Source organism: Bufo gargarizans, chromosome 3, assembly GCF_014858855.1.
Source record: "Bufo gargarizans isolate SCDJY-AF-19 chromosome 3, ASM1485885v1, whole genome shotgun sequence".
In the NCBI taxonomy this organism is placed as follows: Eukaryota; Metazoa; Chordata; class Amphibia; order Anura; family Bufonidae; genus Bufo; species Bufo gargarizans.
In genome coordinates this window covers 616,370,048-616,386,246 of record NC_058082.1, presented here as the reverse complement: position 1 = coordinate 616,386,246, position 16,199 = coordinate 616,370,048, and positions in this window count along the sequence as shown.

The following is a 16,199-nucleotide window of genomic DNA, read 5'->3' as shown; positions in this document are numbered from 1 at the left end:
AAATTTATATCCAGCTAAATCTGTCCCTAGTGCTGTAGCTGGGCGAGTTATTTAGTGTCCGTTCAAGCACATTTCTTGTTCTGGGTTGAAATACAATTCCCAATTTAGCAATTTCATAATTTAGTGGTTCCTGCTATATCAGAGCTCTTTGAAATCTATCCCAAAAAGGGTATATAATATTGAAGGTGCACATAGGGTCATTCAGAGTAACTTCACACACACCCGCTACTGTGTATTTCCAAGTCTAATTCTGTCACTAAATCCATACCGGTGACCCAGCGCCTAAATACTAGGCCTCAAATTTAATTCCCTCTAAATCTCTCGTTACCCACCGCTGTACTGTTGTTGCTGGGCAAGATATTTAGTGTCCGTCAAAGCACATTTTTTGTTCTGGGTTGAAGTACAATTCCCAATTTAGCAATTTCATAATTTAGTGGTTTCTGCTATATCAGAGCTATTTGAAATCTATCCCAAAAAGGGTATATAATATTGAAGGTGCACATAGGGTCATTCAGAATAACTTCACACACACCCGCTACTGTGTATTTCCAAGTCTAATTCTGTCACTAAACCCATACCTGTCACCCAGCGCCTAAATACTAGGCCTCAAATTTAAATCCCTCTAAATCTCTCGTTACCGTTGTCCTGTTGTAGCTGGGAAAGTTATTTAGTGCCCGTCAAAGCACATTTTTTGTTCTGGGTTGAAGTACAATTCCCAATTTAGCAATTTCATAATTTAGTGGTTCCTGCTATATCAGAGCTATTTGAAATCTATCCCAAAAAGGGTATATAATATTGAAGGTGCACATAGGGTCATTCAGAATAACTTCACACACACCCGCTACTGTGTATTTCCAAGTCTAATTCTGTCACTAAATCCATACCGGTGACCCAGCGCCTAAATACTAGGCCTCAAATTTAATTCCCTCTAAATCTCTCGTTACCCACCGCTGTACTGTTGTTGCTGGGCAAGATATTTAGTGTCCGTCAAAGCACATTTTTTGTTCTGGGTTGAAGTACAATTCCCAATTTAGCAATTTCATAATTTAGTGGTTTCTGCTATATCAGAGCTATTTGAAATCTATCCCTAAAAGGGTATATAATATTGAAGGTGCACATAGGGTCATTCAGAATAACTTCACACACACCCGCTACTGTGTATTTCCAAGTCTAATTCTGTCACTAAACCCATACCTGTCACCCAGCGCCTAAATACTAGGCCTCAAATTTATATCCAGCTAAATCTGTCCCTAGTGCTGTAGCTGGGCGAGTTATTTAGTGTCCGTTCAAGCACATTTCTTGTTCTGGGTTGAAATACAATTCCCAATTTAGCAATTTCATAATTTAGTGGTTCCTGCTATATCAGAGCTCTTTGAAATCTATCCCAAAAAGGGTATATAATATTGAAGGTGCACATAGGGTCATTCAGAGTAACTTCACACACACCCGCTACTGTGTATTTCCAAGTCTAATTCTGTCACTAAATCCATACCGGTGACCCAGCGCCTAAATACTAGGCCTCAAATTTAATTCCCTCTAAATCTCTCGTTACCCACCGCTGTACTGTTGTTGCTGGGCAAGATATTTAGTGTCCGTCAAAGCACATTTTTTGTTCTGGGTTGAAGTACAATTCCCAATTTAGCAATTTCATAATTTAGTGGTTTCTGCTATATCAGAGCTATTTGAAATCTATCCCAAAAAGGGTATATAATATTGAAGGTGCACATAGGGTCATTCAGAATAACTTCACACACACCCGCTACTGTGTATTTCCAAGTCTAATTCTGTCACTAAACCCATACCTGTCACCCAGCGCCTAAATACTAGGCCTCAAATTTAAATCCCTCTAAATCTCTCGTTACCGTTGTCCTGTTGTAGCTGGGAAAGTTATTTAGTGCCCGTCAAAGCACATTTTTTGTTCTGGGTTGAAGTACAATTCCCAATTTAGCAATTTCATAATTTAGTGGTTCCTGCTATATCAGAGCTCTTTGAAATCTATCCCAAAAAGGGTATATAATATTGAAGGTGCACATAGGGTCATTCAGAATAACTTCACACACACCCGCTACTGTGTATTTCCAAGTCTAATTCTGTCACTAAATCCATACCGGTGACCCAGCGCCTAAATACTAGGCCTCAAATTTAATTCCCTCTAAATCTCTCGTTACCCACCGGTGTACTGTTGTTGCTGGGCAAGATATTTAGTGTCCGTCAAAGCACATTTTTTGTTCTGGGTTGAAGTACAATTCCCAATTTAGCAATTTCATAATTTAGTGGTTTCTGCTATATCAGAGCTATTTGAAATCTATCCCTAAAAGGGTATATAATATTGAAGGTGCACATAGGGTCATTCAGAATAACTTCACACACACCCGCTACTGTGTATTTCCAAGTCTAATTCTGTCACTAAACCCATACCTGTCACCCAGCGCCTAAATACTAGGCCTCAAATTTAAATCCCTCTAAATCTCTCGTTACCGTTGTCCTGTTGTAGCTGGGAAAGTTATTTAGTGCCCGTCAAAGCACATTTTTTGTTCTGGGTTGAAGTACAATTCCCAATTTAGCAATTTCATAATTTAGTGGTTCCTGCTATATCAGAGCTATTTGAAATCTATCCCAAAAAGGGTATATAATATTGAAGGTGCACATAGGGTCATTCAGAATAACTTCACACACACCCGCTACTGTGTATTTCCAAGTCTAATTCTGTCACTAAATCCATACCGGTGACCCAGCGCCTAAATACTAGGCCTCAAATTTAATTCCCTCTAAATCTCTCGTTACCCACCGCTGTACTGTTGTTGCTGGGCAAGATATTTAGTGTCCGTCAAAGCACATTTTTTGTTCTGGGTTGAAGTACAATTCCCAATTTAGCAATTTCATAATTTAGTGGTTTCTGCTATATCAGAGCTATTTGAAATCTATCCCTAAAAGGGTATATAATATTGAAGGTGCACATAGGGTCATTCAGAATAACTTCACACACACCCGCTACTGTGTATTTCCAAGTCTAATTCTGTCACTAAACCCATACCTGTCACCCAGCGCCTAAATACTAGGCCTCAAATTTATATCCAGCTAAATCTGTCCCTAGTGCTGTAGCTGGGCGAGTTATTTAGTGTCCGTTCAAGCACATTTCTTGTTCTGGGTTGAAATACAATTCCCAATTTAGCAATTTCATAATTTAGTGGTTCCTGCTATATCAGAGCTCTTTGAAATCTATCCCAAAAAGGGTATATAATATTGAAGGTGCACATAGGGTCATTCAGAGTAACTTCACACACACCCGCTACTGTGTATTTCCAAGTCTAATTCTGTCACTAAATCCATACCGGTGACCCAGCGCCTAAATACTAGGCCTCAAATTTAATTCCCTCTAAATCTCTCGTTACCCACCGCTGTACTGTTGTTGCTGGGCAAGATATTTAGTGTCCGTCAAAGCACATTTTTTGTTCTGGGTTGAAGTACAATTCCCAATTTAGCAATTTCATAATTTAGTGGTTTCTGCTATATCAGAGCTATTTGAAATCTATCCCAAAAAGGGTATATAATATTGAAGGTGCACATAGGGTCATTCAGAATAACTTCACACACACCCGCTACTGTGTATTTCCAAGTCTAATTCTGTCACTAAATCCATACCGGTGACCCAGCGCCTAAATACTAGGCCTCAAATTTAATTCCCTCTAAATCTCTCGTTACCCACCGGTGTACTGTTGTTGCTGGGCAAGATATTTAGTGTCCGTCAAAGCACATTTTTTGTTCTGGGTTGAAGTACAATTCCCAATTTAGCAATTTCATAATTTAGTGGTTTCTGCTATATCAGAGCTATTTGAAATCTATCCCTAAAAGGGTATATAATATTGAAGGTGCACATAGGGTCATTCAGAATAACTTCACACACACCCGCTACTGTGTATTTCCAAGTCTAATTCTGTCACTAAACCCATACCTGTCACCCAGCGCCTAAATACTAGGCCTCAAATTTAAATCCCTCTAAATCTCTCGTTACCGTTGTCCTGTTGTAGCTGGGAAAGTTATTTAGTGCCCGTCAAAGCACATTTTTTGTTCTGGGTTGAAGTACAATTCCCAATTTAGCAATTTCATAATTTAGTGGTTCCTGCTATATCAGAGCTATTTGAAATCTATCCCAAAAAGGGTATATAATATTGAAGGTGCACATAGGGTCATTCAGAATAACTTCACACACACCCGCTACTGTGTATTTCCAAGTCTAATTCTGTCACTAAATCCATACCGGTGACCCAGCGCCTAAATACTAGGCCTCAAATTTAATTCCCTCTAAATCTCTCGTTACCCACCGCTGTACTGTTGTTGCTGGGCAAGATATTTAGTGTCCGTCAAAGCACATTTTTTGTTCTGGGTTGAAGTACAATTCCCAATTTAGCAATTTCATAATTTAGTGGTTTCTGCTATATCAGAGCTATTTGAAATCTATCCCTAAAAGGGTATATAATATTGAAGGTGCACATAGGGTCATTCAGAATAACTTCACACACACCCGCTACTGTGTATTTCCAAGTCTAATTCTGTCACTAAATCCATACCGGTGACCCAGCGCCTAAATACTAGGCCTCAAATTTAATTCCCTCTAAATCTCTCGTTACCCACCGTTGTACTGTTGTTGCTGGGCAAGATATTTAGTGTCCGTCAAAGCACATTTTTTGTTCTGGGTTGAAGTACAATTCCCAATTTAGCAATTTCATAATTTAGTGGTTTCTGCTATATCAGAGCTATTTGAAATCTATCCCTAAAAGGGTATATAATATTCAAGGTGCACATTGGGTCATTCAGAATAACTTCACACACACACGCTTCTGTGCATTTCCAAGTCTAATTCTGTCACTAAATCCATACCGGTCACCCAGCGCCTAAATACTAGGCCTCAAATTTATATCCCGCTGAATTTGAATACAATACATTGGGCCAAATAATATATTTGTTGTTGTGGTGAACCATAACAATGAGAAAAACATCTAGTAAGGGACGCGGACGTGGACATGGTCGTGGTGGTGTTAGTGGACCCTCTGGTGCTGGGAGAGGACGTGGCCGTTCTGCCACATCCACACGTCCTAGTGTACCAACTACCTCAGGTCCCAGTAGCCGCCAGAATTTACAGCGATATATGGTGGGGCCCAATGCCGTTCTAAGGATGGTAAGGCCTGAGCAGGTACAGGCATTAGTCAATTGGGTGGCCGACAGTGGATCCAGCACGTTCACATTATCTCCCACCCAGTCTTCTGCAGAAAGCGCACAGATGGCGCCTGAAAACCAACCCCATCAGTCTGTCACATCACCCCCATGCATACCAGGGAAACTGTCTCAGCCTCAAGTTATGCAGCAGTCTCTTATGCTGTTTGAAGACTCCGCTGGCAGGGTTTCCCAAGGGCATCCACCTAGCCCTTCCCCAGCGGTGAAAGACATAGAATGCACTGACGCACAACCACTTATGTTTCCTGATGATGAGGACATGGGAATACCACCTCAGCATGTCTCTGATGATGACGAAACACAGGTGCCAACTGCTGCGTCTTTCTGCAGTGTGCAGACTGAACAGGAGGTCAGGGATCAAGACTGGGTGGAAGACGATGCAGGGGACGATGAGGTCCTAGACCCCACATGGAATGAAGGTCGTGCCACTGACTTTCACAGTTCGGAGGAAGAGGCAGTGGTGAGACCGAGCCAACAGCGTAGCAAAAGAGGGAGCAGTGGGCAAAAGCAGAACACCCGCCGCCAAGAGACTCCGCCTGCTACTGACCGCCGCCATCTGGGACCGAGCACCCCAAAGGCAGCTTCAAGGAGTTCCCTGGCATGGCACTTCTTCAAACAATGTGCTGACGACAAGACCCGAGTGGTTTGCACGCTGTGCCATCAGAGCCTGAAGCGAGGCATTAACGTTCTGAACCTGAGCACAACCTGCATGACCAGGCACCTGCATGCAAAGCATGAACTGCAGTGGAGTAAACACCTTAAAACCAAGGAAGTCACTCAGGCTCCCCCTGCTACCTCTTCTGCTGCTGCCGCCTCGGCCTATTCTGCTGCTGCCGCCTCGGCCTCTTCCTCCGCCTCTGGAGGAACGTTGGCACCTGCCGCCCAGCAAACAGGGGATGTACCACCAACACCACCACCACCACCTCCGTCACCAAGCGTCTCAACCATGTCACACGCCAGCGTTCAGCTCTCCATCTCACAAACATTTGATAGAAAGCGTAAATTCCCACCTAGCCACCCTCGATCCCTGGCCCTGAATGCCAGCATTTCTAAACTACTGGCCTATGAAATGCTGTCATTTAGGCTGGTGGACACAGACAGCTTCAAACAGCTCATGTCGCTTGCTGTCCCACAGTATGTTGTTCCCAGCCGGCACTACTTCTCCAAGAGAGCCGTGCCTTCCCTGCACAACCAAGTATCCGATAAAATCAAGTGTGCACTGCGCAACGCCATCTGTAGCAAGGTCCACCTAACCACAGATACGTGGACCAGTAAGCACGGCCAGGGACGCTATATCTCCCTAACTGCACACTGGGTAAATGTAGTGGCAGCTGGGCCCCAGGCGGAGAGCTGTTTGGCGCACGTCCTTCCGCCGCCAAGGATCGCAGGGCAACATTCTTTGCCTCCTGTTGCCACCTCCTCCTTCTCGGCTTCCTCCTCCTCTTCTTCCACCTGCTCATCCAGTCAGCCACACACCTTCACCACCAACTTCAGCACAGCCCGGGGTAAACGTCAGCAGGCCATTCTGAAACTCATATGTTTGGGGGACAGGCCCCACACCGCACAGGAGTTGTGGCGGGGTATAGAACAACAGACCGACGAGTGGTTGCTGCCGGTGAGCCTCAAGCCCGGCCTGGTGGTGTGTGATAATGGGCGAAATCTCGTTGCAGCTCTGGGACTAGCCAATTTGACGCACATCCCTTGCTTGGCGCATGTGCTGAATTTGGTGGTGCAGAAGTTCATTCACAACTACCCCGACATGTCAGAGCTGCTGCATAAAGTGCGGGCCGTCTGTTCGCGCTTCCGGCGTTCACATCCTGCTGCTGCTCGCCTGTCTGCGCTACAGCGTAACTTCGGCCTTCCCGCTCACCGCCTCATATGCGACGTGCCCACCAGGTGGAACTCCACCTTGCACATGCTGGACAGACTGTGCGAGCAGCAGCAGGCCATAGTGGAGTTTCAGCTGCAGCACGCACGGGTCAGTCGCACTACAGAACAGCACCACTTCACCACCAATGACTGGGCCTCCATGCGAGACCTGTGTGCCCTGTTGCGCTGTTTCGAGTACTCCACCAACATGGCCAGTGGCGATGACACCGTTATCAGCGTTACAATACCACTTCTATGTCTCCTTGAGAAAACACTTAGGGCGATGATGGAAGAGGAGGTGGCCCAGGAGGAGGAGGAGGAGGAGGAAGAGGGGTCATTTTTAGCACTTTCAGGCCAGTCTCTTCGAAGTGACTCAGAGGGAGGTTTTTGGCAACAGCAGAGGCCAGGTACAAATGTGGCCAGCCAGGGCCCACTACTGGAGGACGAGGAGGACGAGGATGAGGAGGAGGTGGAGGAGGATGAGGATGAAGCATGGTCACAGCGGGGTGGCACCCAACGCAGCTCGGGTCCATCACTGGTGCGTGGCTGGGGGGAAAGGCAGGACGATGACGATACGCCTCCCACAGAGGACAGCTTGTCCTTATCCCTGGGCAGCCTGGCACACATGAGCGACTACATGCTGCAGTGCCTGCGCAACGACAGCAGAGTTGCCCACATTTTAACCTGTGCGGACTACTGGGTTGCCACCCTGCTGGATCCACGCTACAAAGACAATGTGCCCACCTTACTTCCTGCACTGGAGCGTGATAGGAAGATGCGCGAGTACAAGCGCACGTTGGTAGACACGCTACTGAGAGCATTCCCAAATGTCACAGGGGAACAAGTGGAAGCCCAAGGCCAAGGCAGAGGAGGAGCAAGAGGTCGCCAAGGCAGCTGTGTCACGGCCAGCTCCTCTGAGGGCAGGGTTAGCATGGCAGAGATGTGGAAAACTTTTGTCAACACGCCACAGCTAACTGCACCACCACCTGATACGCAACGTGTTAGCAGGAGGCAACATTTCACTAACATGGTGGAACAGTACGTGTGCACACCCCTCCACGTACTGACTGATGGTTCGGCCCCATTCAACTTCTGGGTCTCTAAATTGTCCACGTGGCCAGAGCTAGCCTTTTATGCCTTGGAGGTGCTGGCCTGCCCGGCAGCCAGCGTTTTGTCTGAACGTGTATTCAGCACGGCAGGGGGCGTCATTACAGACAAACGCAGCCGCCTGTCTACAGCCAATGTGGACAAGCTGACGTTCATAAAAATGAACCAGGCATGGATCCCACAGGACCTGTCCGTCCCTTGTCCAGATTAGACATTAACTACCTCCCCATAACCATATATTATTGGACTCCAGGGCACTTCCTCATTCAATCCTATTTTTATTTTCATTTTACCATTATATTGCGAGGCTACCCAAAGTTGAATGAACCTCTCCTCTGCCTGTGTGCTAGGCCTAAATATATGCCAATGGACTGTTGCAGTGGTGGGTGACGTGAAGCCTCATTCTCTGCTATGACATGCAGACTGATTCTCTGCTGACATGAAGCCAGATCCTCTGTTACGGGAGCTCTCTCCTCTGCCTGGGTGCTGGGCCTAAATTTATGACAATTGACTGTTGCAGTGGTGGGTGACGTGAAGCCTGATTCTCTGCTATGATATGAAGACTGATTCTCTGCTGACATGAAGCCAGATTGTCTGTTACGGGACCTTTCTCCTCTGCCTGGGTTCTGGGCCTAAATTTATGAAAATTGACTCTTACAGTGGTGGGTGACGTGAAGCCTGATTCTCTGCTATGATATGAAGACTGATTCTCTGCTGACATGAAGCCAGATTCTCTGTTACGGGACCTCTCTCCTCTGCCTGGGTGCTGGGCCTAAATTTATGACAATGGACTGTTGCAGTGGTGGCTGACGTGAAGCCTGATTCTCTGCTATGACATGCAGACTGATTCTCTGCTGTCATGAAGCCAGATTGTCTGTTACGGGACCTCTCTGCTCTGCCTGTGTGCTAGGCCTAAATATATGCCAATGGACTGTTGCAGTGGTGGCTGACGTGAAGCCTCATTCTCTGCTATGACATGCAGACTGATTCTCTGCTGTCATGAAGCCAGATTGTCTGTTACGGGACCTCTCTGCTCTGCCTGTGTGCTAGGCCTAAATATATGCCAATGGACTGTTGCAGTGGTGGGTGACGTGAAGCCTCATTCTCTGCTATGACATGCAGACTGATTCTCTGCTGACATGAAGCCAGATTGTCTGTTACGGGACCTCTCTGCTCTGCCTGTGTGCTAGGCCTAAATATATGCCAATGGACTGTTGCAGTGGTGGGTGACGTGAAGCCTCATTCTCTGCTATGACATGCAGACTGATTCTCTGCTGACATGAAGCCAGATTGTCTGTTACGGGACCTCTCTGCTCTGCCTGTGTGCTAGGCCTAAATATATGCCAATGGACTGTTGCAGTGGTGGGTGACGTGAAGCCTCATTCTCTGCTATGACATGCAGACTGATTCTCTGCTGACATGAAGCCAGATTGTCTGTTACGGGACCTCTCTGCTCTGCCTGTGTGCTAGGCCTAAATATATGCCAATGGACTGTTGCAGTGGTGGGTGACGTGAAGCCTCATTCTCTGCTATGACATGCAGACTGATTCTCTGCTGACATGAAGCCAGATTGTCTGTTACGGGACCTCTCTGCTCTGCCTGTGTGCTAGGCCTAAATATATGCCAATGGACTGTTGCAGTGGTGGGTGACGTGAAGCCTCATTCTCTGCTATGACATGCAGACTGATTCTCTGCTGACATGAAGCCAGATCCTCTGTTACGGGAGCTCTCTCCTCTGCCTGGGTGCTGGGCCTAAATTTATGACAATTGACTGTTGCAGTGGTGGGTGACGTGAAGCCTGATTCTCTGCTATGATATGAAGACTGATTCTCTGCTGACATGAAGCCAGATTGTCTGTTACGGGACCTTTCTCCTCTGCCTGGGTTCTGGGCCTAAATTTATGAAAATTGACTCTTACAGTGGTGGGTGACGTGAAGCCTGATTCTCTGCTATGATATGAAGACTGATTCTCTGCTGACATGAAGCCAGATTCTCTGTTACGGGACCTCTCTCCTCTGCCTGGGTGCTGGGTAGTGTTGAGCGCGAATATTCGAAAAGCAAATTTTTTTCGCGAATATCGCAACTTCGCGATTTCGCGAATATTTCGAATATAGTGCTATATATTCGTAAAAACGAATATTCGTTTTTTGTTTCCCCCCCCCCCCCACAAAATTACAGTACACATATAATTGATTGTTTCCCAAAGGTCCAACAGCTCAGATCTTACTCACATTGCCTAGAAAGTGATTGAGGCGCGAATCTTCGTAAGGCGATTTTATTAGCGCACATGCGAATATCGGCACGTCCCAGAACAGAGGCAAAGGGCTTTGCATTCATACATTAGTGAATTGAGTTGCGAATCTTCGTAAGGCGATTTTATTAGCGCACATGCGAATATCTACACTTGTCCCAGAACAGAGGCAAAGGGCTTTGCATTCATACATTAGTGATTGAATTGAGCTGCGAATCTTCGTAAGGCGATTTTATTAACGCAAATGCAAATATCTACACTTGTCCCCAGAACAGAGAGGCAAAGGCCTGTGCATTCATATAGTATAGCACCATATTCGCGAATACGTAGAACTTCGTAAAATTCGATTTACGAATATTCGTATTTTTTATTTTTCTTTCCACCTTACAGATTACATTGATCTGTACTCTGTCAACTACTGTCATCACCCCCCACTGTATCTCGATTGATTCCCAAAAGTCTCACATTCCCTAGAAAGTGATTGAGGTGCGAATCTTCGTAAGGCGATTTTATTAGCGCACATGCGAATATCTACACTTGTCCCAGAACAGAGGCAAAGGGCATTGCATTCATACATTAGTGATTGAATTGAGTTGCGAATCTTCGTAAGGCGATTTCATTAGCGCACATGTGAATTTTGCATAGCATATGTATTATGCGATAATTCGAATTATCGCATATGCGAAATAATAACGAATTTGAATAATCGCGAATATTTTACGAATATTCTTTCGAATATTCACAAAATTTCGCGAATTCGAATATGGGACATGCCGCTCAACACTAGTGCTGGGCCTAAATTTATGACAATGGACTGTTGCAGTGGTGGGTGACGTGAAGCCTGATTCTCTGCTATGACATGCAGACTGATTCTCTGCTGACATGAAGCCAGATTGTCTGTTACGGGACCTCTCTCCTCTGCCTGGGTGCTGGGCCTAAATATATGCCAATGGACTGTTGCAGTGGTGGCTGACGTGAAGCCTCATTCTCTGCTATGACATGCAGACTAATTCTCTGCTGACATGAAGACAGATTCTCTGTTACGGGACCTCTCTCCTCTGCCTGGGTGCCGGGGCCTAAATATCTGAGAATGGACTGTTCCAGTGGTGGGTGACGGGAAGCCAGATTCTCTGCTATGGAACCTCTCTCCAATTGATTTTGGTTAATTTTTATTTATTTAATTTTTATTTTAATTCATTTCCCTATCCACATTTGTTTGCAGGGGATTTACCTACATGTTGCTGCCTTTTGCAGCCCTCTAGCTCTTTCCTGGGCTGTTTTACAGCCTTTTTAGTGCCGAAAAGTTCGGGTCCCCATTGACTTCAATGGGGTTCGGGTTCGGGACGAAGTTCGGATCGGGTTCGGATCCCGAACCCGAACATTTCCGGGATGTTCGGCCGAACTTCTCGAACCCGAACATCCAGGTGTTCGCTCAACTCTAATCAAAACTGATCACGGTCAGATCTATAATAGTACTAGTGTCACTTTAGTTCGCCCTCCACCCAAAACGCAGTGTTTGCTCGATCAGGCCTGATCGGTCGCCCACACGTGCGTTCGCCCACGCCCGCCCCACCGCAGTGACAAAAATTTTTTTTTTTTTTGATCACTGCACATTCACTTTACACGCACTGCAGCGATAAAAAAATCAGTTTTGATATTTTTTATCAACCGCAGCGGCCTCCGGTACTTCGCTAGGCTCCCCTTTGTAAGACAGGCTTGCTTTTTTTTTCTTGGGTAGTCTCAGGGAATACCCCGAAATTTAGTTGCCCACATGTCTAACAGGGGGTATTCTTCTGAAGAGGCCTACAGGCTTCTGACCCAGTCGGATGAGGAGTGGGAACCCTCATCTGATGAATCCAGCGGGTCAGAATACGAACCTGTAGAAAGCAGTGGCTCTCTGACCCAAAGTTCGGACGAGGAGGCTGAGGTCCCTGATAGCAGCAGGCGTACCCGGCCCCGTGTCGCTAGACCGCAGGTTGCGCAGGATCCGCTTCAAGAGCAGCAGAGTGGGGCTGGTGCTGTCGGATTACGTGGTGAGGCATACACCAGCAGCCCAGCCCTTCCTGGACCTAGTACCAGCACTGCCGTACAACCTGGTGAAGTAGCGAGCACCAGAAGGGCAGTTGAAGCTGGTACGGTGGCACGTGCAGTAGTGACCCCGTCGCAGCCACCGCAAAGACGTGCCCGTAGAGCCCCTAGAATCCCAGAGGTGCTGGCAAACCCTGATTGGCAGTCCCCAACTTCCGCCGCACCCGTAGTTTTCCCTTTCACTGCCCAGTCTGGAGTTCGGGTTGAGACAGCTCAGATCGGTTCGGCCCTGGGAGCTTTTAGACTTAGTTGTGGCCGAAACAAACAGATATGCCACACAATTTATAACCGCTAACCCGGGAAGCTCTTATGCCCAGTCTTTCCGGTGGAAACCAGTCCAAGTTTCCGAAATTAAAACTTTTCTGGGCCTCCTCCTCAACATGGGCCTGACAAAAAAACATGAATTGCGGTCATATTGGTCCACGAACCCAATTCATCACATGCCCATGTTCTCTGCTGCTATGTCCAGGACACGATTTGAGACCATCCTGCGTTTCCTGCACTTTAGTGATAACAGCACCTCCCGTCCCAGAGGCCACCCTTCTTTTGACCGGCTCCACAAAATTCGCCCCCTCATAGACCATTTCAACCTGAAATTTGCAGATATTTATACCCCAGAGCAAAACATCTGCATAGACGAGTCCCTAATACATTTTACCGGGCGCCTTGGCTTCAAACAATACATCCCAAGCAAGCGCGCCCGGTATGTGGTCAAATTGTATAAGCTCTGTGAAAGGGCCACAGGCTATACCCACAAATTTCGGGTCTATGAGGGAAAAGATCAGACCCTGGAGCCGGTCGGTTGCCCTGACTACCTGGGGAGCAGTGGGAAGACAGTTTGGGACTTGGTGTCACCCTTATTCGGCAAGGGGTACCATCTTTATGTGGACAATTTTTACACAAGTGTGGCCCTCTTTAGGCATTTGTTTCTAGAACGGATTGGCGCCTGTGGTACCGCGTGAACTAGTCGCGCGGGTTTCCCCCAACGGCTCGTTACCACCCGTCTTGCAAGGGGGCAGAGGGCCGCACTGTGTAACGAAGAACTGCTCGCGGTGAAATGGAGAGACAAGCGTGACGTTTACATGCTCTCCTCCATTCACGCAGACACGACAATCCAAATTGAGCGAGCAACCCGTGTCATTGAAAAGCCCCTCTCAGTCCACGACTATAACCTCCACATGGGAGGGGTCGACTTCAATGACCAGATGTTGGCTCCGTATTTAGTTTCCCGACGCACCAGACGCTGGTATAAGAAGGTGTCTGTATATTTAATTCAATTGGCTCTGTACAATAGTTTTGTTCTCTACAGTAAGGCTGGGAGAACTGGATCCTTCCTCAAATTTCAGGAAGAGATCATCGCGAACCTCCTGTATCCAGGAGGTTCCGTGGCCCCATCCACCAGTGTAGTTAGCCATCTACACGAGCGACACTTCCCCAGTGTCGTTGCTGGTACCTCAAACCGACCGCCACCCCGAAAAAAATGTCGTGTCTGTAGCAGGAGTGGAATAAGGCGTGACACCCGCTATTTCTGTCCTGACTGTCCCGACCACCCTGCCCTATGCTTTGGAGAGTGTTTCCGGAAGCACCACTCACAGGTACACTATTAGCATAGGGATCATCTCACCAGGATAGGCACACAGGGCTATTAGGGTCCATTCACTCACAGCTGCTGCAAACGTCTCCTTTCACATGGGACAAAGTGCATAACGCACTTCGCCACATCTTTGGGCGATTTGCGCTTTGCACATTGACCCATGGGGAAGGAGAGGTTTGTTCTATAAAGGTAAAAAAAAAAAAAAAAAAAAACAGGTAAGCAAACAGGTTAATGTTTAGTTCCAAAAGTTAAAGTTACATGTTCTGTTCCAAAGTTAATAAAATTATTGCGTTGTGGCCTGGTTTTTTCTTTTTTTTTGTCTTTTTACCTTCCAGGTGGACCAACCGATTGACTAGCTGCAGCACCGATGTGCATTCTGACAGAAGCATTGCGCTGCTGTCAGATTACACGCAAGTCAGTGTATGCGGCGCTGCAAGACGGGATTTTCTCCTCTGCAGTGACAGATACGTTTGCCGAGGCATACGAGCTGAGGAGGAGGCGGCGTTCCTATGCTTTGGCAAGCACTTTGTATGTATATATATATATATATATATATATATATAAAAAAATCCCGGCAATGATTTATTCATCCACATCGATTGATGCGAATGGAGAAATCTGGTTTGCCAGGGCATACGAGCTAAGTGGGTATGGATGTAGGGCGGAGCTCCTATGTCCTGGCAGACGCCTTTCCCCTCCATTTTTTTTTTTTGGCAGAGATTTTTTCATCCACATTGATCGATGCGAATGAAGAAATCTGTGCCGTTCATTTTTTTCTTTCAGCCCAGAGGCTGAACGGAAAAAAAAAAAATCTCATTACCTGTATGCTCAATATAAGGAGAATAGCAGAAACTCCTAATGCTGGCCATACATGTAATGATTGCGGAGACCCTCAAATGCCAGGGCAGTACAAACACCCCACAACTGACCCCATTTTGGAAAGAAGACACCCCAAGGTATTTGCTGAGGGGCATATTGAGTCCATGAAAGATTGAAATTTTTGTCCTAAGTTAGCGGAAAGTGAGACTTTGTGAGAAAAAACAAAAAAAAAATCAATTTCCGCTAACTTATGCGAAATTTATTTTTTTTTCTATGAACTTGCCAGGCCCCTCATTGGATACCTTGGGGTGTCTTCTTTCCAAAGTGGGGTCACATGTGGGGTATTTATACTGCCCTGGCTTTTTAGGGGCCCTAAAGCGTGAGAAGAAGTCTGGGATCCAAATGTCTAAAAATGCCCTCCTAAAAGGAATTTGGGCACCTTTGCGCATCTAGGCTGCAAAAAAGTGTGACACATCTGGTATCGCCGTACTCAGAAGAAGTTGGGGAATGTGTTTTGGGGTGTCATTTTACATATACCCATGCTGGGTGAGATAAATATCTTGGTCAAATGCCAACTTTGTATAAAAAAATGGGAAAAGTTGTCTTTTGCCAACATATTTCTCTCACCCAGCATGGGTATATGTAAAATGGCACCCCTAAACACATTCCCCAACTTCTCCTGAGTACGGCGATACCAGATGTGTGACACTTTTTTGATGCCAAGGTGGGCAAAGGGGCACATATTCCAAAGTGCACCTTTCGGATTTTGCAGGCCATTTTTTACACATTTTGATTGCAAAGTACTTCTCACACATATGGGCCCCTAAATTGCCAGGGCAGTATAACTACCCCACAAGTGACCCCATTTTGGAAAGAAGACACCCCAAGGTATTCTGTGAGGGGCATGGTAAGTTCCTAGAATTTTTTATTTTTTGTCGCAAGTTAGTGGAATATGAGACTTTGTAAGAAAAAAAAAAAAAAAAAAAACATCATCATTTTCCGCTAACTTGTGACAAAAAAAAAAAAATTCTAGGAACTCGCAGTGCCCCTCACGGAATACCTTGGGGTGTCTTCTTTCCAAAATGGGGTCACTTGTGGCGTAGTTATACTGCCCTGGCAATTTAGGGGCCCATATGTGTGAGAAGTACTTTGCAATCAAAATGTGTAAAAAATGGCCTGCAAAATCCGAAAGGTGCACTTTGGAATATGTGCCCCTTTGCCCACCTTGGCAGCAAAAAA